This window comes from Ambystoma mexicanum, chromosome 9 (genome assembly GCF_040938575.1).
Source record: "Ambystoma mexicanum isolate Mex_15411 chromosome 9, UKY_AmexF1_1, whole genome shotgun sequence".
In the NCBI taxonomy this organism is placed as follows: Eukaryota; Metazoa; Chordata; class Amphibia; order Caudata; family Ambystomatidae; genus Ambystoma; species Ambystoma mexicanum.
The window spans coordinates 108,475,026-108,502,131 of record NC_090931.1 but is presented as its reverse complement, the minus strand read 5'-3'; the positions used below and the strand labels follow the sequence as shown (position 1 = coordinate 108,502,131).

At 44.7% G+C, this 27,106-nt stretch overlaps 1 protein-coding gene across 8 annotated transcripts in view; it reads left to right on the top strand.

Annotated features, from left to right (window-relative positions):
• Window positions 1-6,312: 6,312 nt before the first annotated feature.
• Window positions 6,313-27,106, top strand: part of LOC138487712 (adiponectin receptor protein 2-like) — a 1,243,553-nt gene continuing 1,222,759 nt past the window's right edge. For 6 of the 8 annotated variants that reach the window (XM_069614254.1, XM_069614248.1, XM_069614245.1 and 3 more), the window contains exons 1-3: window positions 6,319-6,401; window positions 6,495-6,571; window positions 6,695-6,741. The gene's annotated coding sequence lies outside the window, so the exon portion shown is untranslated. Of the gene's footprint in view, window positions 6,402-6,494; window positions 6,572-6,694; window positions 6,742-27,106 lie in introns of all 8 variants that reach the window. The other 2 variants (XM_069614255.1, XM_069614257.1) reach the window with 2 other exon arrangements.

Here is a 27,106-nt window from a genome sequence, read left to right as displayed (position 1 = left end):
GATCTTTGTATGTTCCTTTGTAACCCGTGTTCGGTGTATTTCCTTTTGGGGTACTCAGCCTTGATATTTTTTATTTGTTTTCACAATCCAATGCCTCGATAAGAGCTGGTTGACTGAGCTCATCTTGTGAGATAATGGACGGTTTGTTCAGAGCTCCAAGTCAGTATTCTCACTGCAGAATATTACTGAACTTCCCAGTGGGACTGTGTCTGCTGTATAACACACAGCTGCAAATGTCTTCAATCATTCTCTGAGGCAGGTAAATTGTGTAAAACTTTAGTTACATTTTGTAATCTTTGAATTGATGTGTCAAGGGCAGGGACAGTGTCAGAGCCTTTCAACCTTTCAGATGAAAGGAGCCACAAGCCTTAGGAGGGCCCCCTAGCAACTAGCCCACGTTGTCAGTTAGTAGTCTTATAAACATTTCTCCCTTTATTACTTTTGTGCTGGAGCTTTAAATGTGCGGATAGCAGTGCTCATGTTTCAAGCTGCATTTGCTGGAGCCCTTGCGAAGGTCACAATTCTTGGGGTATACAGAAGTGTTATTACCTCATTGCCTTTTAACACTGGTCTCTCCACAACAGGCTCTTGCTGATAAAGAAGGATGCATAGCTTTTCAGTGGGCACTTCATGGTTCAGCTCTCTGCTGGCTGGCCGTCTTGTGATAATCTGTGGCAAATAATCCCCAGCTTTATTTCTTTGTCTACCTTATAATGTATGTACACCACTGGTGCCTTAGGCTGTTTTTACGCTCTAAGCAAGGGGCCAGCCAACCCTGGTCAAGGGCAGTGAGTCTCTGTGGCAAAGTGAAAGTTGCCTGTGTGTGTTTGGTTTTTGTGAGAAATTGAAATTCTGCCCAATTTAGCCTGATGTTAACTTGATACGAGAATAAATCCCATTCATATTTGAATAGTTCATATTTTGAGATTAAGTGGTTGCATTTGAAAGGTTGGGGGAAAGGTTGGGGGATAAAGTCAACATATTTTAGACCATGAGACCAGAGAAATCTGAATAAGACTTGAATAGCTGTAAGGTCCATAAGGTCCATTGGCCCTCAAGTGGCACACAGACCTGTCTCCCTACAAAGGCCTGCACTCAGTTTGCTTCTGTTTCTTATGTGTAATTAATACATATAATGATAAAATATCATTATCTCCATGTCCCTTTTCCTCCTCACAGTACTTATTGAAGGTGATCCACCTGATTTACAACAGAACCCTTTCCTAATCTTTTTCATAATCCCACCTCCCGCTAAAGCATAGGGTTTAAAGCATCTGACATGTCCCATAATCCTCTTGTCTTCTTTCCTAGTTTTTGTGAGATTTATTATTCTCTGACGGCCCCTGGGTTTGGTTTGTCCTCCAGGTGAGGGACCCTTGGCTTACCTGAAGTATTCTTCTTGAGCTGCTGTGCAGGAAAGGCCATTCCTTTTCTGTCCAAGTATGTGCCAGTCTGATCTTCGATCTATGGCACGCTCCAATAAATAAGTACTGTGATGAGGAAGGGGGGGCATAGATGTAATGCACTGATTGCGTACTGGCAATCTTCATTACTCCTATTGCTACTCTTCCTCGTCACAGTACTTTTAATTGTAATTGTAATTGTTTATTTGTAAAGCGCTTATACACAAGTGAAGTGTTTCAAAGCACTTCAAGGCGGGAAAGCAACAAGGGAATACAGAGTCATTCTTAGGCCTTGAAATTTCCGAATCATCTAACAAAAAATGTCTAGCATACTGGCCTGACGGCATTACTATTAGTGGAGTGCATAACAGGAAGTAAGGCAAAGAAGGGAGGGGAGGGAGAAGACATACAATCCATAGACTACCATACTAGGCCAGTGACGTTACAGATAGTTCTTGACAAAGAGTGAGGTGATAGGGAGGGGAGGAGAAGAAAATACAGAAACAAAAACTGCCATACTAGGCCAGGCGAACTAGCCCTAGTGCATTCCAAGTAATGTAAGTGCGCAGACAGGAAGTGAGAGGGAGGGGGAGAGGAACAAGTGCGCACAGTCAAGCAGTGTACTGGGTTAAGTGCAGAGAGGTTACCAATCTCATGGAACGAGTTCCAGAAGTGCAGTGGTGGTCAGCAGAGCGCAGTGGCCGGGGGTAAGTGCAAAGACTGGCGGGGGAGCCTGGGACCTGTGAGGCTCTGTAGGTGCACCAGGCGACCAGTCAGCAAAAACGGACGGAGTTAGGGAAGAGAAAAGAGACAGAGGTTAGCAGGGGAGAGGGCGAGAGAAAGAGGAAGAGAAGAAGAAGGTCTTGAGGAGTTTCCGGATCTTAATGAGATCAGTCTCAAGACGGAGAGGGTCAGGGAGACTGTTCCAAAACAGCTCACCCACAGAGAGTTGGAAGAGGATGAGTGGAGGGCTCTAGAGGAGAGTATTTAGGGAGAGAGTTGAAGATAGTGCGGGCCCTGGCCCCCAAAAGCCTTGTGGACTATGGAGAGGGTCTTGAACTTGATCCGTGCAGCCACGGGGAGCCAGTGGAGGGATTTCAGCACCAGAGAGATGCAGTCACTGGGCTTGAGGCCAAGGATAAGTCTTGCGGTCCTGTTCTGGATGGGTTGCAGAGGTCAGAGAGTCGAAGTAGGCAGATTGAGATAGAGACTGTTGCAGTAGTCCAGTCTAGAGAGGACCAGGGCTCTGGAGACAGTAATCCTCTGGGAGAAGGTGAGAAAAGGTAGAATACCTCTGAGGAGGTGCAACTTGTAGTGAGTCTTTTTAGAGATGTCTGAGATGTGAGAGGAGAAGGGGAGAGTGGAGTCGAATATGACCCCTAGATTTTTTGCCTCATTAGTGGGTGAGGGCGCAGGGCCAAGGGAGGCCGGGCAGCATTCTCTCCCTCCCAGTTGGTGCGATTGTCCCTTTTCCTTTGGTATAGACAGGCATATTATTGGACATGTCTTGAGCTATATTTCCCGGGCTGTGAGGGGCTAGAGCTCTGAAAACAAATATGGGGATGGGTCCTATCAGACGGCAGATCGCTTTAAATAAGTACTTTGACAAAGAAGAGTTAGACTAGGAGTTATGATGATTAACAGTATGTAATCAGAGCTTTAGTGCAGGAATTGTAATAAAAGACCAGGGTGCTAGACCTTACAAAGGATTTCTGGACAAGCCGCTGTGTGTGTTGTCATTTGAACTATGTTAAAAGTGAAATATACCCTATTTCTTCCAGAAATGGTTTTAAGAGATACTCTTTTGCCTCAGCTTATCCCTTTGTGGGACACGGTCAAGATCTTTCACAGACCCCTGACAGTGTATCTGTATCTTGTGCGGTCTAACTGACTGTCTAAGAAACAGAGTGATATATTATGTTAGCTTCGAATGCACCTTTCATAGGGTGGATCCCGTGCTAAACTGTCAATGTTTGTTGCCTCTACGTTGTGTCCCTCCTCCTATCCCTGCATCTCATTCACAGATTCCAACATGTTTAGAATGCCCACTTAGTACAGCTCTACTCTAATACTCAATAAGTATTAAATGTTGTTTTATCATATTTTGGCCCTAATTCTCTGATGTCCATTTATTTAAATATAAAGTTAGGTTTTCTAACACACTTATACTTGAATTCTGTTAAAAATATTGGCATTATTAGGCCTCTACAAAGAAAATCTCTTTGAACCCAAGGTACAGTTTGTCATTTAAAAACGTATTGCATTCAGCTGACAGAGTATTATCACTTTATACATGTGCTTGTCTTTACTTACAGATATTTTGTTCGTTTTTAGAACAACAATTAATATATTTTATTCTTAAAAAAGTAGTACAAGTTCCGTGATGTAATACATTGTTAACCAGGTTGTATCTACTTCTAAAAATCCAAAGTTAACAGAGAATTATATTGTTGTTATTGGTATGTTTGAAGAGGTAAATCTGTGTTAGTGAGGAAGAAGCTGATCACAGTATGCCCAGGTCACTCGTTTGGTGAATTTCTTTCTCTTGATGGGTCATAGGATATGGGTTGACCACACCAGGCAGTCCCCTCCTGAGATCTCTTCAAGGGCATATGTTATGTTATTTGGCATTTATATAGCACTCTATATATCATTGGTATGACCTCAAAGCGCTGGTCGGTTGAACGCCCTCGGGGACCGTAGTCCAGCTCATTAGAGAGAATAAGGTGTCATAGGGTGCTTGAGTGCACCAATTATGTGTGCAGCTGATGCAATTGCTTGATGGTAGCTGCGTCCTAGCATTAGATGCTGTGTTAGTCATATCAGTTGAATGTGTTCAGTCAGGCGGGTGGACATCAAGACTGGGATCTGGCTGCGTTAGGCCTGTAGGACGCTAATGTGTGCAGCCAGGCCGGTTTGTCATGGGATATAGCTGCGTAATATTAGAGTGATGAGGTGTTTATGGGATAATGTTTGTATGTGAGCAGCTCGGCTGAATTTGATCAAGGGGTATAGCTGTACTCTAATTGAGTGATGGTGTAAAGCAGAGAGTAAGCATAGTAATAGGCGGTGAGAGTTTGGTTCAGTTATGATCTAAAACACCGGTAAGTAAGTTACAGAACTATCTCATGCGGCCCTTTCTAGTTGTGAGTCTAGCGAGTGAGTGCAATTCTAGTTGTGTAGTGTATGCAAGTGAGTCACAGTGTTATCTCAGGGGTACTTCAAGATGTGGGTTAAAGTAGTTTCTAGAAGTGAATCAATCTAACAAGAAGAATTCCTAAGCGTGTTCATGAATCCCAGTATCATTGCAGCGTGCACCCTCTAGATTTGAATCAATGTAACAAGACCAGTTCTAGATGAGCGGCACACGCAGGCGGCGGAGGCTATTAACTTCGCAGTATTATCACAGTGGGCACTTTCTAGGTTTGGTTAAATGCAATGACACTAGTTTTAAACAAATTTCTAAGTGTGAGTCTAACATTTCTAGATGTGAGTCATGCTAAGTGTGAGTACTGCTAAGGCAATGCAATGCTAACAATGTTGTAAGCGCGAGTAAATGCAGTGCTAACAATTGACAAGTGAGGTCATTTCCAGTGATGTCATAAGGTCAAAGTTCATGTGACATAATTTCCTGTGATGTCATGTCATTTCATCATGTCAAGTTGATTTGGCATCATTTCCTGTGATGTCATCATTATGCTAATTACTATTTTTGAAACATTAAGAATCCTACAGATTTTGAGTCACAGAATGTTGGCATGTATGCTAAGGGGCGGGGCTGGTGTATGCAAGGGAGATGGGGCGCACTGGCATTGTTACCTTTGGTGCCCCAGCCCACAAGAGGAGGGGCTGGGTGTCCCAAAGGTAAGACACTAGTGCGTCCCAGCAAGAAGCTCTTTCATTCAAGGTGCGATGTGGTTAAAATCATGGGCTCCTTCAGTGAAAGGTCTGTCTTCTGCTTATGACTCTTTACTCAGAAACAGGAGGAGGGCTGGATGCCCTGCTGACCTATTGTTTCTGAGTAAAAAGTAACTGTGCAGCATGAAAGACCTTTAACAGGTTAATGGGCTTTCATGCTGCGTGATGACTCTTTACTCAGAAACAATAGGAGAGCTGGGCCCTCCAGCCCTCCTCCTGTTTTTGAATAGAGTCATCTGGCAGCCAGTGTGTGTAGCTGGAGACATGGTTACAGGGGCTTTCTGCAGGCGTCAGTGCTTCGGTTTAGAAAAAAGAAAAGGCAACACAACGACTTTCTAATCCGAAGTGCTGAGACCTGCAGGCAGCCCGTGTAACTGTGCAGCGCTTCGGTTACGCAGGCGGCCTGAGGTGTCGGCGTGGCTGGGGCTAGTCGGGAGAGGTCCCGGCTCGGGAGCACTTTCTGGAGACTGTCGCGACTCAGCCCTGGCTACCCCTTGCCCACTTAAAGCCCTGCATGTGATCATTCGGGGTGAAGGACTTGTTTACAGTAGATATAGAACTAACATGGGGGAAGTACATCTTTGGTGCCATGATGAGAAATCCAGCTGCCGTGAATTGTAAGAGGTCGCGTGTGAGCTACACAGTGCATAAAATCGTTGTCATAAGAATTCTAACTAAACAGTACTTCAAAGGCGCGTCCAGATGAGCAAGGATGAGTGGTGTATCTTATTCTGCTGCTCACCACCAATTCCCCTTTTTTTTAAAACTTAAAAGATGGAATTAAAAATAGACAAAAACGTCCGTATGTGAAGTAAGATAGGTGAGTTGTAAGTCTATCAGCCGGGAAATGCGGGGTTAAACTCCACTGCTGCTTAGCTACCATGCATACGCATACAACATCGGTAACATGGAGACTTCCGTGTGTGATCACGTGACAGGTTACGTTGTTTCATGATGGGCGTCAATATGAGCGCAACACGTAACATCACGTGATTTATGTCCAACGATCTGCCGATGGAGGCGAGCAGTTGCCTGGGCAAGCAGATTGCTTCGTTTGTTTACAGAACCGAGCGCGCAACGGTGAGTTATACTTTCCCTGGTGCGGCCGGTTTATTGTACTTTTGTTAGGTGCAGGAGGTGTCTATTTATGGTGACATTGCCGTGTTTTTGCAGGCATTGTGTAGCCCTCTACGGCACAGCATTGGAGCCGAGGTTGTATGCAAGGTGACTGGATACCAGAGAAGTGTTCTGTGAGTGTGTTTAAACTATTTCTATGTACACGATTTTGCTGTCATTTTACACGTGAGTAAATGTACTGCAGTGTAATAGACCATAAATAGAGTAGTAATCGTGTATATCTAATTATATTGCAGGGAACCTGTATGTTATACAGCCATCTGTTTCTGCACTTACTAAGAAGGTGAGGTCGCTTTTAAATTATTAGCGGCTCTAATAGTTAATCTGATGCCATATGTGTGAAACGGTGGCATGGATTGGACAGTTCATAGAAAATGTAATTACTAATTCTTTGTTGTTAAGACCGTCCTGAAGAAGGCAGCATTGAATAGCTGCTGAAACCGGTTGACACATGGATTGATGGCATGTTATATATAGTGTTTGTCACACTCCATAATAGTGTGAGGAACATTGGGAGGATCCTATTTCTGGGAGCGCCACCTACAGGGATCAGGACTATGGGGAAAGGAGCACAGCAAAGGTGGGGACCCTGTCTCTTGATTCTGTCATCTAGCAGTGGGTGTACCTATATTGGTAGAGGTCGCTTACTCAAAAACAGAGTTGCAATTTCTACCTGTATTCATGGGAAAGATTCTCTCCTAATACACTCCTGTTAGCGTACAATGCAAATTATGAAACCATACAGATATATCAAAAAACATAACTTTTATTTAATTATCAAGGAAAAATGTATAAAAAAACCCACAAAGAAAATCTTTGAAACATAATATAGAATAAATAAAGGACAGACTAGGGTCTGATACAGAACATTAAAATGTGGTGGGGTTAGTATGTGCGTTTGTGCCTTTTTAACACTATTCAAAAAAACACAAGGGTAGAGCACTCTTGTTCACAGGACACTGCTCTATCAAAGAGATAAGCCTTTTAGAAACCTTTTGCTCTTGTGATAGTCGACATATGTTTCAGCTGATAGCAACAAAGAAATCAGACAATTTGTTGTTGCAAGTGTAGCCGTTTTCAGGACAAAAAAGGACTTCATTTCAAAGAGGTTTTTCTGTGATGAGTCCTTATAGTTGATCATACTTGTTGCAAAATTTAGCCCACTCTTAACATAAAATTTCAATGAAAGATGAACTTCTTAGTGTTTCGCCAAAACTTGAATACACTGCCATTAGTCAGCATCAGTGTGAACGGACCACAATACATCCTACAACTGGGGGGGAAAGGGGACATTCACACGATACCTGTTGAATAACGACCTTCGCAAACTCTCGAGTATGTACGTGGGGGAAAACCCTATGGGGAAGAAAACCATGTTCAGGATCAGAGTGCATAGGTCAACTGCGGCTCTTCCATCTTCCCGAAAGATGGACTGGAATCGTCAGCGCCAAACTTCTTCACTGGACGATTCCCTCAGAAAGCCTGACAGGTATAATAAGATGGGTAAGTATGTACTCAAAGGAATAGAGGAAGAGGGAACAACCCGCAGGTGTCTTTTCAAGTGATTGTACCCAGTAAGGAAAACTGAGAACCTCTGTCGGGATTGCGAATGGTATCCCTTGTAGATCTAGTCTATGTTGTAGATCTAGTCTATGTTGTATGTTACATGCGCCCTGATGCCTGCGGGCTGCCGGCGCTATATAAGTATACATAACATAACCTATATTTGAGAACAGCGTTTCCTTGGACGGGGTCTTTGGTATCTTGATGCCTTCTATGATCGGAATGAACAAGAGTAAGTATATGTCCAATTGTTTGGGTAACAAGCTCTTATCTATCCCAAGTAACCTATGTGGTAAAGAAAGCAGCTGGAGGAAAAGAATCCTGTCGGTCGTGAAGCGGTTCTGTATGCCGGAAGTGTTCAGGTGAGTCGGAGCTCGGCATCCGACATAACTGCGGATAAATGAATATATTGACTACCGAGCAACCGTGTATTTCTGAGTGAAAGGTTCTAAAGAAGTAACAGTCGGACGTCGGCTTCCGCATTCAACGAAGAGGGATTTCTTTCCGTGACATGCACTGTCTGGGTTATGGAATGCAGCGCGGGTGAGTCTGCGACAGATCTAAGAAACAAAAGGAATTAGAAACACAAAAACTAGCAGGGATTCAAAACTGATCCTAGGAGACAAACTTACAAAGCGTCCTGCTTTGGAGTAGCGACGCACAGGAGCTCAGAATCCGACAGCCTATATTCTGTCATGTGATAGCATGGATGTGGAAACACTGCATCAGCTGGAACATTCGCCTAGCCCCAACGGAATGGAAATCCCTGGCAGCCATCTTAGTGTGGGAAAGTGACATGGCATAACAAAGCCTACCACCGCACCACTGAGACCAGCGCCTGTAGTGTGATATAACAGTATGCCCCACTTTTAGAGGTGGACAACCCGGGTTACCGGGATGGAGCCGATGGAAGCATCTGACCAAACGGGGAGCATGAACGCCAGAAGCAGGTTCCATCTGCCGGTGAGTAGCCTTTCTAGTCCACCAAAAATTGCAATCGTCCCCTAGAATACAGAGAGTCGCATATACCAGCAACCTCATATTCAGCCCCCAAGGCAGTGGTGACAGGTGGGGGGTGAACCGAAGATATTCTCTGGAAACGATCCGGTACATCAAGCTTGATCTGCGACAAATGAAACGCAGGATGAGTCTTGGACCAAGAAGGGGGTAGTTGAAGAAGAACTGCCACCTCCTCTACCATTTGCACAATCTAGAATGGGCTAAAAAACCTCAGACAGCTTGGAAAGAAGTAGATGGTGAGGCAGGAACTTGGAAGCCAACGAGGGAGCTGGCCTTCTCCTCTGAGATCGGCATAGCGCTTATCGCGGCCTTGAGCGTCTTGAAGTGCCCTACGGGCCGATTGATGACCATTGTGAATGGCGGTGAGCAAAGCATCCACTCCTGGAAACTGAGTGGATGGAGTACCGTTTAAGGGAGGAAGGATGTATGGAAACCATAGGAACAGAATATTGGGCTGGTTTTCAGAACAGAGAAGCATTATTGTAGGCAAATTCTGCGAGTGGTTAAAGTTTCACCCAAACATCCTGGGCTGCTAATACAAAACAACGTAAATATCCCGCCAACGTCTGGTTTAGGCGCTCGGTCTGCCTGTTGGTTTGAGGATGAAACCCCAAGCTTAAGCCGTTTTTGATTTTGAGAAGGGAACATATTTTTTGCCAGAATTTAGTCTATTGTGGGCCGCTATCAGAAACAATAGTCTTTTAGTCCATGACATGTAACTAACTCGGCTACAAAAACACAAGACATATGATCTGCCGTGGGAACCCCAGGTAGGGAGGTGAAATGCGCCATTTTTGTAAAATAGTTGATAGTCATCATTATGATGGTGTGATTGTCGGAAGCAGGCAGATCCACAATAAAATCGGTGGATATCACTTGCCATGGTTTGTCAGGAATGGGTATCCGTGTAAGCGGTCCAAGAGGAAATTGGCGTAGTGTTTTAGACTGCAGACACTTAGAACATGCGGAAACATAGTCTTTAACATCTGCTTGTAGGGAAGACCACCAAAAATGCCTCTTGATTAGTTCCAACGTTGTAAGTATTCCCTGATGTCCAGAAGCACGGGAGTCGTGACACATATGTAAAACCTCTTTCTGCAATTCCTCTGAAGGAACAAAAACCCTGTTCCTCCTTCCTGGAGTAATACTGCAGCAAGAGCGTAATGTGAGGCAGCAGTTTGCAGGATGAATTTACATTATTTTTTCTTTTTTTCTTTTTTTTTTTTTGTTTAATTTTTTTTGTGGCGTTGATCAGGTGTTAAGATGGGTGCGGAAGTAAAAAGTATTTTTATTCATCAAAGGATGCTTGTACTTGTGAATCCCATTTGAACGGATTACCCTTCTTTAGAAGCCTAGTTAGTGGTAAAATGATCTCAGAGAAGCATGGGATAAACTTTCAATAGAAGTTAGCAAAGCCAATATATCTTTTAATTTCTTTACTGTTGGATGAAGGCGGCCATTCCACAACCTCCAAAACCTTCAGAGGATCCATTGATGCCCCTTTAGCAGATAACACAAAGCCCAGGTAAGTAACACAGGATTGATGAAATTCACACTTCTCTTCTTTACAATACAATTGATTGGCCTGTAGACGATCCAAAACCAAATTGACATGACGTATGCGGTCAGTCTTGTTGGGTCTAAAGATGAGTATATCATCCAGGTACATAACTACAAAGTGTAGTAATACATCTGCAAACAAGTGATCCATGAAGCGTTGAAATATGGCAGGCCCGTTGTAAAGTCCAAAAGGCATTACGTGTTATTCAAAATGCCCGAAAGGCTGTTTTCCATTCATCCCCAGGAGTTACCCGGATGAGATGGTATGTTCCTTGGAGGTCCAATTTGGAGTAGATGGTGGCTCCTGTCACAGCTTCTAGGATGTCTGGGATTAATGGCATAGGATATTTATCGGCCCCAGTGATCCTATTGAACCCCCTATAATCTATACATCGACGTAACTCCTCAGTGTTCTTTTTCGGGATCAAGAATAATGAGGCTCCCGTGGGGTGCGTAGATTCCGAAATCAAACCGTTCTGTAAATTTGTTTGGAAATATTCCTTCAGTATTGATTTTTCTTTTTGGAGAGAGCATGTATATTCACCTGAAAGGTATGAGCTCATCGGGAATCAATTTGATATGACAATCATCCCGTTGATGAGGAGGGAGAGTGGAGAACTGAGGTGAGGAGAATACCAAAGCAAACTGAGAGTAACAATCAGTAATGCCACTTATGACTGACCACCGTGACAGATTCCCGAATGGGACTTACAGGGGAAATGTGGACCCCTACCGAATTGTAAGAAAGAAAATGAGCTACACAATACTCGGATCCAAGAAAAAGGGTACCTGCAGACCAGTTGATATATACGGATTGTGGAGACGTAACCATGGTAATCCAAGTATTATAGGAAAATGATCGGCTTTCATTAAGTCAAAACTCAACCTCCTCATGAGAAGAAATACAACATGATATGGGCAAGGTTTGCTCTTTGATCGGACCTGAACTTAAGGGACTGTCGTCGACATGAGACTGTTGAAGAATGCGGGGTATGAATCTAAGATTGGGTTCCCAGTGGTTACCAACTGAGTCGGCCAAGCCGAAGCTGCACCAGTCAGATGGGAGACAAGAAACCCTGCTTTGTCTACATGGTAAAGAAAGCAGCCGGAGGAAAAGAATCCTGTCGGTCATGAATCGGTTCTGTATGCCGGAAGTGTTCAGGCGAGTCGGAGATTGGGATCCGAGAGAACTGCGCATAAATTAATATATTGACTACCGAGCAACCACAACTGCTGGGATGTCAAGGAAGTGAAACGAAGTTCCTACTGTGTATTCCTCAATGAAAGGGTCTAAAGAAAGTAACGGTCTGACTTCGGCTTCCGCGTTCAACGAAGAGGGATTTCTTTCCGTGACGTGCAGTGTCTGAGTTACGGAGTGCAGCGCGGGTGAGTCTGTGAGCGGGACAGATATTAGAAACCAAGAAACAAGCAGCGATTCAAAAGAGATCCTAGGAGACAAATTTGTGAAGCGTCCTGCTTTGGAGTAGCGACACACGGGAGCTCAGAATCCTACAGCCTATATTCTGTCACGTGATCGCATGAATGCAGAAACACTGCATCAGCTGGAACAATTTGCCTAGCCCCAACAGGATGGCTCTCCCTGGCGGCCATCTTAGTGTGGACAAGTGACCTAGCATAAGGAAGCCTACCACGGCGCCCCCAAGACCAGCACTTGTAGTGCGATATAACACCACGTTCCTTGAGACAATTGACTTTCTGCTTCTTGTGGCTCCAGCTGGGCTTCCCTGCTTTGCACAGGTATCTGGTAGGTGAACTGCTGCTTTCTGACACCGGCGAGCACCAAGGAGCCCTGCGCTGACTTCTCCGCCTGAGAGTCGGTTGGCTCCACCGTCCTTCCAGCTCATCAGTCCCAAAGAGAGGAGCAGCCCGCTCCCACCAGCAGTTTTCTCTAGCTTCTTGCAGTCCTGATTTAAATGTGCCGGGCACAGGTTTGTGCTCCCAGCAAGTAGAGCGCTATCTGTGCTCGGGGCTTTCCTTGCTCTGGAGTCATGCACTCCTCTTCCTCATCGCAGTATTGAGGTGTTTCTGGGAACAGTAGTCCCTTTTCGGTAACTTGCCGGGAAACATCGGATGAATGTTCAAAATGGGTTTTGATGGCACGCCAGTCATGGAAGACTGATATGTGGAGTTCGAGCCGAGTTCTACAGGGCAAGTCCATATTTGAGAGTTGACCTATAGGCGTAACAAAGGGATTTACTACTCTACGTGGCGGGAACAGGGGAGAAATTCCAATGAGTCGTTAGAGTACCGTAAATGGGAGGTTCATCCTGCGAGGGAGAAGGGGATACCATATCTCATCCGATAAAACCATGGCATCTCCCCAGAGGTTGTCCCTGCCTCCCCATGTGATCCTCCCTCATATAGCCGCCCTCAGGGTCAGGATCAGGTAGCAGCTGCTGTTCCTTGGCACCATGGGAGGAGGTCACTGCCGGGGAAACGGTGATTACTCCATCTGATTCATCACATCACCCACACAAGGGCTGTTTTTTTGGTGTTTGACAGTGGTTCCCTTCTTTAACTTTGGTATCCTGCCTACAGATGGGGCCTTCTGGTTAAACCCCATCTTTTTCCGAGTAATCGAAAGGCGAATCGGGAGGCGGATGAGTCGGGTGGGCGGGGGCTTTCTTTTTTTCTGTCAGGTTTCGAAACTTGGGAAGTCTGTGCCAATTATGGTTTCCGCCAGTAGCCCAGGAATAACAGCATTTATTTGGGTTGATTCTTCATGGACTCAGATGGTAACGGGGGGGGGGTTTGTGATACCTCCTCATCTCCATGGACACAGGTAATTTTTCATTGGGGTTCCCCTTCTAAAATATCTAGTTGAGATTAGATTGGCTTGTATTGCTGACACCTGACACCATATGTGAGTCAGGAATGAAACTTGCACAAAGGTTGGGACTGGTTTAGGCCAAAGACTTGTATTGATAAATAAAAGGGGATGGGGAAAATGCCTTGCAGTTCCTGCACTACAGCTGTTTCCCTACATAAATTCAAAACTATGGATCTGTTTGTGTCATAATGTCCATAACAAAACCGTCCTGTGCCAAGTACTATTCTGACACTCGCATTCTAAAGAAATGAACTCTAAAGGATAATTCGACATTTTCAAAAGGATAAAGAAATAAGTAACTCCTCCTAAAAGTCTCTCCAGTATATTGCTTCTTATTCCAGAGGTTGTCTCCCTTGCCCTGGATTCTTCTTTTCACGCTTTCTTACTAATTACATTTCTTGTTTTTCCTCTTGCTTCATACCAAAATCATACACAACTTTGTTCGCTCTTTGCTTTGTTAGCATACTTGGTGTACTCTCTTGCCGGGGTTTGTGCTCCTTAGTACCTTGGACCAATATTGCCCATTTGGCTATTTCTTTATGCTCCTCAATTTGCCGTTGCCTGGTGTATTTCTCTACCAGGACTTTCTCTGTACACTTGCACCTGTCTGGTATACTCTCCTGTCTGGGCTTTCCATTGGTGTGCCTTTGTTCACACTTGCAGTCGTGATAATTCACCACATTAGCCATATTGGCGAATTCATTCTGTACATTGTATATTGCAATGTTAGTGTTTTGCTCACACTTCCTTCTGGGTAACTTGGCACTTTAGCCTTATAGGCTAATTCACTCTGTTATATACTGCCTTGTTAGTGTTTATTTGCATTATTGGCACATTCTTGCAAACGTCAAAGACGGTCTTCTTTAGAAGATGCACTTTCTCTTTATCGGGTTTGGTGAACAGCTCTTTCTTTCTCCATTCTGTTATCTTCAATTATTCAAATTTGGCGTGGTCACCAATATGCCGATCTATGCAGCGTTCCTTGTTCTTCTTGCCGCCCGCCAGTAACACATCTTCAGGGACCGTCTTCCTCAAGACCAACGGCTTTCAGCGGCTCCAGCTGGGCTCCCTTGCTTCGCATGGGTCTCCGGTAGGTGAACTACTGCTTTCCAACTTCGGCGAACACCCAGGAGCATTGCGCTGGCTTCTGTCGTTCCTGCTGCACATTCTGCTTCTCCGCACCTGAGCGGGTTGGCTCCACCATCCCTCTTCCAGCTTGCAGAGAGGAGCAGCCCGCTCCCACCAGCATTCTAGCGTCTTGAAGTCCTGATTTAAGTGTCCCAGGCACAGGTGCGTGCTCCCAGCAACTAGAGCGCTGTCTGTGCTCGAGGCTTCCCTTGCTTTGCATTCCTCCAATCCTCTTCCTCGTTTCAGTATTGAGGTGTTTCTGGAAACGGTATTCCCTTTTTGGCAACTTGCATGAAAACGTCAGATGAATGTTCAAAATGTGTTTTGATGGCAAGTCCGTCATGGAGGATTGATATGTGGAGTTATAGCAGATGACTTGTGTTGTAAATGGGGAGGTTCATCCTGTAAGGGGGATAGCATGTCTCATACGATGAAGCCATGGCATCTCCCCAGAGGTTTCCCCCTCCTCTCTTAACAAAAAATACCAAATTCCGGTCGAGCAAAAGTGAACTAACAAAATGCAGATTTTTCAAATTACATTTATTTTTTTCCCCAAAAGCACCATTCTGACAGCAATCCAAAGATGGATGGTGAGCAATAAAGCCTGCTTCAATTCAGGATAAACAACCATCCTCATTGTGGAGTATGAAAATCAGATTTGATGAGCAGGAGTGAACATCAGTTCCTGGTTATGCAGCATCACCCAGTAGGCAGGAGCTACCACTGGGTAGCCTGGAGTGAATCACAGTGCACCACACTTCTAACTTCCACAGTAGAGGCACACTGTAACTGTCCATAATGTATGCTGCATTATACTTAAATGTGGCATAGATGACCTAATTCTACTTTATCTACAGTTTCAAACATTCAACAGTGCTGTCACATATGCATGTTTTGTAATGCACCAGTTGGCCTGCAGAGCCAAAGTATTTCCTGGTAATTGTTTGTTTTTAGCTAACCAGGCTCTGCTCCAGGCTCTGCTAGTGGTGCAAAGGTCAGGTTACTTGACACAAACCAGAACGCTTCTTATGATTTTTATCTACATGGGTGTAATTGCATGCCATGGGTAAAAGCCACTGAAACAGAATTTATTTATCTGAAGCATTTCAAAATAATAAACTGCACATTGTGATTAAAGGGAATGGTTTGGATGTTCATGGCAGGCTGTTGCATGGTGTTGGTGAAAAGCAGGAGTTCTGTCTTTGTGCGGTCTGTTTAAGTTGGGCATCTTCATGGGACCGTTTTTCCAGGTATAGTTATCTTTTTATTGCTGATTGTGGATGTTTTGGCAGCTGAAGACAGTTCTCAGGGCTCCAGTTCAAGTTGAAGATAATGGGTCTCACTGTCGGACCCCATTCTTGTCACCCTACACAACCCACCTACTCACATTAAAAGTAACTCGCTGGATTGGGTCTTTCTTCCCCCTCTTCACTCCCTCAATTGACCCCTCATGCACTTATCTGACCCCCGAATTCTCCTTCTCACTCACCAAGTGCAAATGCCGACCTGAATACATGGTTCCCTATCTTGACCCAGTTTGGGCCTCCATTCAGGCACTCTCATGACCCCTTGCTGATGCCATCGAGGGTGCCTTTCAAGACTTCATTCAAGCACTCTGTACTCCCTTGCACCCCATCTAGAGCAATCTATTCCTTTACTCCCGCCCACATCCTCAATCGTATGTCTCCCCTGCCATTCACCGATTGAAATTAACATTTGCCTTTGATTACTCCTTTGGAGAAAAATCAGTTTCCGTGCCTTCCTGAGCCCATAGAACATATTTGGGGAAATTGTGGCCCTCCTAGATACTTTGGCATAATATCCAACGTAGTCAATGATGAAGGATCATGGGGGTTGTAGGCCAAAACATCTGGAAGGCCACAGATTGCTGCCCATCGGTGTCAGACACGGAATCTCTTAGCATGCTATCCTCAACCCTCACCCCACTCTTCAGATCGGGACACTACACTCATCTCCTCTCACCCTTGCAGGCTATCGAGGAGCCTCCACGCCATGCTTATACCCCCTGTCCATCCTCCATTCCTCCTTCATCCTCTGCTGATGCCTGAGCCTGGTAATTCTCTCCTGAAAATTGTGATGCTGTCAATTGCCGCCTTCAGGGAGTGAAATCAAGATTTGATGAGCAGGGGCTAATTACTGCTCCTTGGTAACGGGCATTACCCAGTAAGCAGGAGCTTCCTCTGGGGAACATGGATCTAGCATAGCGTGACACAATTCTAACTTCCACCTGAGATGCAACTTGTAGCATTTTTGCCCCTTAAATGAGATGTGCCTTTATGCACCTTTTTGTACACATTTCGAAACATAGTGTGTCATAGGTATGTTTGTGTGGCACCATGGGGTCTGGGCCACCAATAACGGTTCCTGGTAGCTGTTGTTAACCGGCTAAATGGGCTCCATGCAGAAACTAAATGGCTCATAACTCCAGTAATTTTGAATCTTCATCCTTTGCCTCCTTCTCTCCTACATTTCTGACTTGTATCTCCTCTGCCAATCAGACTGAAATGGCACGCATCTTCCGGTCTGCCAAATGTTCCTATGCCCATGCATATCCCCATGCACCCCAGACTGTCGAGCAACTGGTACCCCTTACCTGTTTCCTTGCTTAAACCTCTCCCTGCCCTCTGGAATCTTATAATATGATATGGCATTTATAACGTGCCTGTACACCAGTGTTTCAGGGTGTTGAAGGGAGGCCACAGGCACCACCCTTCTTAAAAGAAAAATCCCCCTGCCAAATACTCGTCGCCCTTCTCCCTCGAATTCTAAAATCCTAGAATGATTGGTGTTCATTAAAGGTGCTTGTACTCGGCAACCACCCCTCATTCCAGTCCCGGTTCCCCGCCCGTTACTCCACAGAAACGGTGCTCCTCACGTACATGTGACACTTCGCTGCTATTGCCAGTCACTGCCCCCTTTCCTCTAGCCTCCTCGTCCTTGATATCTACTCTTTTTAGCGTTTCTTGCCACTTATCCCTCGTCCCGACTCTTTAATCTCTGCTCCTGTTACACTGCTCTTACGTGGATTCCCTCCTACTTACTTGGTCTACTCAATCCTTGTTTTTTCTCCCTCCTCTTCTCGAATACTGCAACATATTATTCCGGTTGGCCTGCCTTTAGTCCCCTCTTATTCGTGTGTACACTTCCCTTAGCAAGCTTTTCGCCTCTTCCAAATTCTCTTGTCACCTCTTTACTAATAACAATAAAACCTTCCTTTTATCCCCTTGCTTTCCTCCTTCATCGCACTCTGCTTAGCCCTCATTTGCTACTGGATGGTGCTTTACTGTCTGCTCAGTTCTTCCAAAACCAGGGTAGTATACGTCTCAGGAGCAAGGAGGGCGGTGATGAACCGTATTACCACCTGCGCTGGACGTCTGTCAAGTATATCGATGCTGGGTTTTAGAAAGTGTGCTGCATGTGCCTTAGTCTGGGGCCAAACCCGAAGTGCGATGAATAAAGAAAGGCCAAAGGCAACTTTGCGCTTGTAGTGTTTGTCAAGGAGTTCTCTTGTGCCATCACATTATTGTCAAATAATATACATTTAGTATATACAAATAGCAGTTTGTCTGTGTCTGACCTGTCCTTGATAGGTTGCTATTATAATCATAGAAACAATAGGGCAATGGTGATGGAACAGAACAAGGAACGCGTGTTTCGACCAAAAGAGGCTTTATCAAGGCAAAGCGTGTGACTGGAAGGTCCACTGCTTGCGGTTGGTCATAGGGTTCTGGGTGCCATGGGTTGCACAGAATAAAGAGGCGCAATGATCAGTTGGAATATTGGTGCCTGAATAGTCTGAAGATTGCAGATTCCTGCACTTAATGTCTGCGGTTCGCTGCATATGCAGTCAAGCTTGAGGGGTTACTTCATTTATTAGTGTTCAAGTTTCTCAATTGTTCTAGTAAATGCACGGGAGCAGGTTTTCTGTCGTTTGCCAGTGGGTTTGGTCTTCCGTCCAAACAGAAGACCGAACCTGCCGGCAAACGCTCCGAGAACCTGCTCCCGCACATTTACAACAGCCCCAACCCGGGCAGTTAAGATAACCAGCTATTTACAAGCAGACCATTGCTATTTGTATATACTAAATGTGCCATCACATTATTGACAAAATACAGACGAGAACTCCTTGACAAACACTGCAATCGCAACGTTGCCTTTGGTCCTTCTTTATCATAGTATACTTAGCCTTGGAGCTCTGCCCCTTTCTCTCCTTTTTCATTTCATCCTGGAACTGACCCTCGTGCGCTGCACTCTGAAGGCTTTCTGTAACTAAACAAGTTAGTTAGTTCTACCTCAGTCGCTGCCATGCTTAACATGCTCAATATATGGACAATTTGCCTGCCTTTCACCTTCCACTTTGCCACGTCATGTTCCATCCAAAGCCTCAGTAGAGTGGATTACTGTTCTAGCCTCCTCACGAGGTTCCCTGTGAAGCAGTTTTTACCCTCTGCAATCTCTAAATCTCCATTTATCTCTGTGCACTGCCCTTTTGTGGAATTTCTCTTCATGCACAATTGTTCCCTCCTTCGAATTCCCCCTAGTCTATAAATGTAGACATGAGCTGATACTCCCCCACCCCTACAATCCGGCTAACTCCATCCCTTTTTACTCAAAAGTTTGCACTCTGCAATCTCTAGCTCTCCACAGCCTCTACCGCTCGCCACCATGCGCTATTACTCGACCCATCGCCATATTTACCCCTTTTTCTTTCCTAATACTAAGTAGTAAATATTGTTGTGTACATGTTAGTCTTGTCTGTGCTGTCCCATTGCCTCCCTAGTACACCATGTTCATGTATCTGACACTGGTGCGAGTGCATTATTGTAAGGCACCCACCCAGGCATGGGCATGCCCAGCCCCTCGCATATGCCCACGTGGAGTTTCTTGTTGCAGCTTTTCTTGTTCTCTGAATAAAAGCAAATTGTTCGGTTACTTATATACTGTGACAAACCACCACCGTAATGGTGTCACAGCACCCCCACCAACAGTGAGGCAGCAGAAACATGAAAGAATGTGGTTATGAAGCCTACAATTTGAGAGGCTTGCGCTGCTAATTATTTAAAATGAGCCAGTGGTGAATGACAGTGTGACGGGCTGGATGTGTGCTCAAGTGGGCCCTAGTAAGGTGAGCGGGTGTAAAACTGCCTGCCACGAGCGCCCAGAAATCCTAAATCTGGTAACTGAACCAAGAAATTATTAGATGCAAGCTGCTAACCAGGCCTAACAAGGCACTTGCCCCCTCTGTTATCCACATGCACACAGCGCACTGTTTCATACTCGCCAATAGTCCATTATAACCAGCTAGGGACAAGTGCACATTTTGAGGTCTGGCCAATTGATAAATACAGGTAGTTATGAAGTAATACCCTAGCAGACATTTAAACAAGTGAGGTTTTGGTATGATGGGCTTCTACGTGGACCTTGGTGTCCCGTGCTCCTGCCAAGGGCATTGATGTCAGAAAGCTCCTCCCTCCATGCACTTTGCTCTGGTTGCTTAAGTGCCTGATCCGTGACCATGAACACTGGGTGATGGAGCTTCAGAGATATTCAGCATGCCCTTGGCTTGTCAGTATGAAATGTTCCACGTTCGAATTAAGGCAATAAGAAATGTTATTGACTTTTTGAGTGCAGTGTTCATTTCGGTGAGCTACAGCGGAAAGGTGCAGTTTGCCCTTTACACAATATGACACAACTCCTAGTATACTGTGAGAGGTTTGTTTTTCTGAAACACAGCACTATCTGTTTGCACCATTCTCCCAGAATGGAGGAGTGTCACCCAATTCCCCACTATACTTGCTCTAACCATGTCTGGCTCTGTTGGGATATTAATAAAGGTATGGGGAGGGAGGGGGCGCTGCAAGGAGTCTCCAGGCCCCCCCACCCCTCCGCAATAAACAATAAATAAAAATGCAGTCACTACACATTTTTTTGATAGTATGGATTCGATCAAATCGCCCACATCCCTCACCCCACATAAACATTTGTCTGAGAAGATTAGAACACCTGTAAAATAACTCAAGGGGGAACATTTCCTATAATGTTGCAACGAACGTATAAAAGGTACATGCCTTTTTTAAACCATAAAGCTGTGCTTGACTATGCCCTATGAACTGCAGAGTACCATCTTAACCTGACCACACGCTCAAGTGTGCTTTATGTGAAAATCTCACCTGAAAAAGTCACCAAGGAGGCGATTTGGATTTCCCTGACTCCTAAAAATCCTTCCCTACATATTCGAAGGCTACTGTTATTTTATATTCTAAACGCCAGTCCTAGAATATTGGTGAAAAATGTTTAGTTGTGCTCAGGGTGCATATTTGAGTAGATATCGCACTCTGGCCCATGATCCTAGCGATCGCAGTTCAAATCCCGTCTTTGCGAGGGCGGTGCATTTAAAGCAGTCTTGACACACCTAAATCAATGTTTGTAAATGGATTTCTCGGATATGGTGAGAAAATCCAACCCAATGGCCAGTACTGTGATACGTTTCGAGAGAGTTGTCCTTTTGGAGCCAGGTGCTGGACGGTCCTCCCTTGGCAGGGACATGGCCTTCCCCTACACGTTTCGTTCAAGGCTTTCCAGTCACACACTTGAAGCAAATCGCCCTGGGTGCATCACGTGGAGGGAGCACCTGCAGCTCCCGACTCAACGGTTTTTGTAAACTGCCTCAGCTCTGCCCCAGCCGACTTAAAGCCCTCTATTATTTACCTGCAGAGTTACATTGAAGCTACTCGATGCATAGACTAAGGTCCAGGTTTATTTATAGTGCGGCTTATGTATTCCTGCCACCCCTGTTCCATCTCATAGTGCGTTAGTCATCCGCTAGTAGAAGTGATTGCATAGAACTTGGATTGAATTTAATAAGTTGACTTTTTTCAATTGAGTACCTATGCTTTTCACACCGTTTCTGCATTTTCATGCCAGTCTGCTCCTGCCAAAAATCGCGAGGGGAAATGCTTATTAACACACACACGCCAGTTGCATATAACAGTCCAACTGTGATCAAAACCTAAACATTTCATACTCTGAACTCTCTCTCCACTGTCCTGCAACCAAAAAGTGATGGGTTTGAAGATTTTGAATGAATCTGAATCACTGGCACTGCTCTGGGCAAACTTCCACACTGCCGTTTTTGTACCCCGTCTGCGCCATTGCAGAAGGTGTCCAGCCATATTCAAATCAGTCGGGTACTGCCACCAATGGTAGCAGACCAGTCCGAGCTACCAGGCCAGGTCCCCTCTGGACGGAAACTCGAGCAACCCGGACATGTTACTGCCTTGATGGGCCTCCTAGGTGAGGTGCCGCTAGTGTCCCTATGGCGCAGCGAGCAAGGGACCCATGCCTGGGCATACACACTCTCACATAGTGAGACGAACTGTAAACACAAAAGTGATTGGTGGAAGACTTTGAATTCATCTGAGCCACTGGCTAGGCTCTGGGCGATCTCCCACACCACCGTTTTTTAGCCCGTCCGCAACAACTTTGTTAAATAGGTTGTTCAGTCATCCCCACCTTTGCAAAACAATTTATTTCATGCAGGATATTTTGCATGCGCCAGCCCTCTCCAACCCCGCCCCGCCCCCCCCTTCCACCTCCCCCAGCTCCACCACCCGTTTGACAATCGGAAAGTCTTATGTGGTCAATGTATGTGTGATTCAAACTACACAAAAGACAGGTGAACGTATTGGCTATTTTATATTTGTTTGTTTTATTATTTATAATGCGCAGATATACCCGGGGGTATCAAGGCGCAGCATTTACAAGAATATGCGAAGCTTGGTTACAAATATAAAATGTACATGTTAGCAATGGAAGTATATACAGAGCATAATGAGGAGAACAAGCAATATATACAGTATAAACGCGAGTACAGAGTGGGCGCACGAGGTTACGCAGTGTGCGGGTTGCATTAAGTGATAGCCTTGGCACCTAGCTATCTTGGTGGTCCCTCGTTTTCAGCCATGAAACCACCATGGATCGGAATTTCAGGTAGGGCATGTCTGCTCTAAGGTTGGGAGGTAAGGAGTTCCACAGCTATTTGATATTTGTTGAGCTCAAGGGGGAAAGAATTCAAGTTGCCATAAACCAGCCACCTGAATTCTGTACATACACGCAACGCAGCACACCATTTCTTACTTGCCAAGAGTCCAGGTTAACTAGCCAATGGCTAATGGCAAGGGCAGCTTTTGCACCCTGGTTGCGGTAATACCAATTCAAACCTTGGACATCATTCAAGTGCCTCAGCTGTTTGATAGATGTTATTGTAGAATGTATTGATAAAGCAAGGGTTTATGGGGCTACAACACCCACAACAGATTTTTTTATTTTTTTGTACAGCTTTTTCTGCAGGTTGTTTTTTAAAATACATTTCTAATAGTTTTCAAAAAGTTAGTGCTTTTAATTGGTTAGTTGCTTTTATATACCCATGTTTAGGATTGAGGCAGAATTGTAACCGAGTTGTTCCTTTTTAGTTTGGAGTAGGAGCATGAAAATATGAATGTCTATTTGCTGAGCTGTTCTCTTGATGGCTAAAAAACTGTTAATTAACACAGTGGGTGTCATTTGTAGAGTGCATGTTCACCCCAATGCGCCATCTTGCTGCTAATAGTCGTTTGTTACCCAAGTCACTATTATGCATTTGACCCCCAAAGGATGAAGGACGCGAGTACACGCGTGTTTCGATCATTTAGCGATGCTTTGAAGCACCGAACTGTGTAGTAGATTAGTCTACGGAGGAGTTCAATCAATTTGTTATTTATCCTTCTAGCACTTGATAAAGAAAGGGCAACTGATGCCCAAAATATGTAGTCTACTACCAGGGTTTGGAATTAAGATTCGATGAGCAGGAGCTAAAACCAGCTCCTAGGTGTCAGACATCACTCAGGAGGCTGGAGCTACTGCTGCTGAACCAGGATCTAGTATGCAGTGCACTGCAGATGTAACTGCCACATGAAATAAATGCAAACTAGACCTTTTTGCCAAGCATGTATGATCCATTATATTTAAATGTGTCCTAGACCTGTACTAATTCTTTATTTACATTCTCAAACAATTAAAGTTCATGTCAAATATTCATGTTTGTAAGGCACCAGTTGGCCTGAGCAGCCAAAATGAGCGCCTGATAACTGTTGGTCCTAAGTTAACCACACTCTACTAGGGTAGAAGCAGGCGCAAAGTAGCGCAAACCCTGCACCACAAAACATGATTGCTTCTATTTTAAATTTAAATTTGAATCGATGAACAAGCAAGGATTGCCACGAATTGGTGATAAACCTCTGGAAATGCAATCCCAGATTCTACAGAGATGCTCTGAGAACTCTTGGGTTATTGGAAAATGTCATGCAGGAGTTCACCGACCCTTTTCCAGCTAAGATCAATACAATAGTTGTTCTTTGCCTAGTGCAGCTTCACCGAGTTGGCCTTCATGTCTTAACCCTTCCCCCTTGTTCCACCCTGCAGCGTTACATGGGCACACCCCAGTCTTTTTTTTTCCTGCCAGGTCCTATCTTCCTAACCAGCAACTGTGTGTGTGTGTGTGTGTGTGCACCAGGAACACTTGTTTAGCTGCCCACCTACGCTCGGTGGCAAGAGCATTTTAGCAGCATGATCATGAATGGTCCGTTTATAGTGGAAATGCCCATTCCCAACATGTCCCAAGTTGCTTTTAAAGAAACCTTTGATTGAGTGGTATAGTGTGCCACGTTTAGTGTTGCTCTGTTCAGATGCGCCCAATAGGCTCGTTAAACCATGTGCCCTTGCACTGACTTCTGGGTGGTCAGCAGCTTCATATGTTTGCCGCGCCATCGACCAAAGTCTTCAGTGCTGTTTGTCTAGTACCTGTGCTCTGCAAATTATAAAAAGAACCACAGGGTTGCATTATGGTGAACAAGATCCATCCCTTCAGCTCTTACAGAGAGTAGCTCACTAGACACTTTTACTTGCTAAATCAAGCTAATTCTCCTAACTTAACTAACATTGGCAAAGCCAAGCGGTGTGGCTATTAGGTAGGCGTTGTGTAAGCTTCTTCAAGGCACTACCAGAACGGTACGACCTGGCAACAGCTGCAAATGGTGTTAGTACCCAGGAATATTCTGGCAGTGCCTGGAAAATGCGTAACGGCAGTATAAGGGCCACAACGGTTGGCTTTGCCAGTTGTTTTTTTAACAAGAATTCAGTATAAGGAACTGATGCAAAGGCACACATAGAGTTTATAAAGCAAGTCGCTGAAGGCACTCTTGGTTTAGGCATTTTTATGATATTGGGAGCTGGCTTACAGCTGCAGGTAAGCCAGAACCATTCAGAAGACTGCTTAGGAAGAACATTGGCGTCCTCTGAAAAGTACAGCGCTTACTCAAAGAAATCTCAAAGGTCTTTTGGGCTGGGATGGGGTCAGGTAGTGGGTGGCACTGACCATAGTACTTACATGGCCATGGGTAATCAATGGGTTTGTGCCCTTCTTATATCCCATAGCTCTTATATTCACTTCCTGTGCCAATGGTTTAGTTTCTAGGCAGCGCTTCCAGTGCATCTTAACAGCCAAAACTAAAAGAAATAAAAATGGGAGTCGCTCTGTCTGATCCTCCTAGACATTTTAAGGTAACAATGCACCATTTTTGCATGTAAACTATGTACAACGAAGTATGCATTTCAAAACTATGGGTCTGAAAGTTAAAATGTAGCACTCTTTCCAAATAACTTTTTTTATTTTATTTTTATTCCTTACTCCTTCAAATCTGTTTCCAACTTCCAAAAAATAGGGAGCAAAATCCCACTTTGATATCTTCTCTGGAGCTCTGCCTTTATTTGAAGCACTGTTTGCATTCAAATAACTATTTTACAGTCCCAGGCGTTGCCGATGTGATCTGTCTCCAATGAACGGTCACAATAAATTACAGTATGCTCAGGCAGCCCAGGCAGCGTGTACAACTACCTTATCATTAAAAAAAGAAGTCCTTCCTGGTAACCCACCTGCTTTTCTTTCTTAATTTTCTATATTGGACTGTCTTTGTTGGTACACTTCCTGTAAGATATGGTATTTTCTGTGATTGTTGTGTCAAAAGTTTTCTTGGTTTACAAAATTGCATTCCCTCCTCCCCCTCCAATCCAGTGCTGATGAGCAGAGAACATCACCACAGCGGCCCAGATGGTAAACTGTAATGGCTTTAATAATCATTGTATGCCTCTGGTTCCTATCATAACTGAGCTGTCATGGATCTAATGTTGTGAGCAGAGCTGACATGGATATGAAATGACTGATACATTTGCGGTGTAGGATACACGCTTAATTCGTTCTTTAATCCTTCCCTACAGTCCCCTTACCTGCACTTATGATATGCCATTTATAACGCGTGTTTCAAGGTGCGACGAGGCAACGAAGACGCAGACCACGATCCTACTAGGCCAGGTGACATTCAGATCGCGCAAGTGCAGGGGGGAGGGGGAATCGGAGGCCCCTTGTCTGCGCTTTAACCATGCACTTGTCACCTTGCTGGCTGCACTACCAGTTGTTTTTTATCCCTTGCTCAGCACTCTACGCTCCTCTCCTCTACCTTGCACTTTCCCCTTTCCCTCTCCCCTGCACTTGCGCGTTCTCAATGTCACTGGGCCTAGTAAGATCGTTGCTTTGGCCTCCCTTGTTCCCCTGCACTTGCCTCATCGTGCTCTGAAACTCTTGTGTATGAGTGCGATACACATAAGATATCATAGGTGTCAAATATATTCCCTCTTCAGTCCGTTTTTGTTTGCCTTTCAGAAACATTGTGCCTGACTCTGTCACAGTGGTTCGCAATTGACAAACTATGAATGGCATGGGGGTTTGTATAGAAACGCCCGTTGTACTGTCCTGTTGTGTAAATCGAGCTGAAGAGTGAAAATCGTGCCTCCCTCGATGGTTTCTAAGCAGACGATGTGCAGTGATGGCAGACCAAAATCTTAAATCGTTGAGTAATTTATTTGCCCTACCCATCGCACTATTTTCTTCTAAAAGGGTGCCTTCTGTCATGCTCCTCCCCACCCCTGCAGTTTTGGCATGAGCAGTGAAAAAAGACGCAACATGTGACTTGCTTTGATGTGCAGTGCGGCTACATTTTATAAGTAGTGCACTGTTATCAATGATAAAACATCAGTTACAGAAAGAGTGATACCAATTTCGGTTAGCGTACGTTTTTGTACGTAGCTAAACCTAGACCTCGGAGAAAACGTCGGAATATATAGGCGAGTGTGAAATGCAACTAGTTTCTATGGAGTAAACGCTTAGGTTGGATAAATCCAACGAGTTGTTTTGAATGGCTCCCCGGTGCTCTTCTTCTGCAGTGTTCTGGGAGGGCTCGATCTCCATTGATTTTGGTTTTTGATCGTTCACCGTTATCCATTTGGTAATAAGCTTATTTGAAAAGCTTTCTGTTGAATGTTTCTTCTGGGCATAGAGAGCTTTTGTAGTTTTTTCTTTCACTAACAATTGATTTGTTTGAGCCATGTGGCTCTGCAATTTTTTACTGCTCACTTC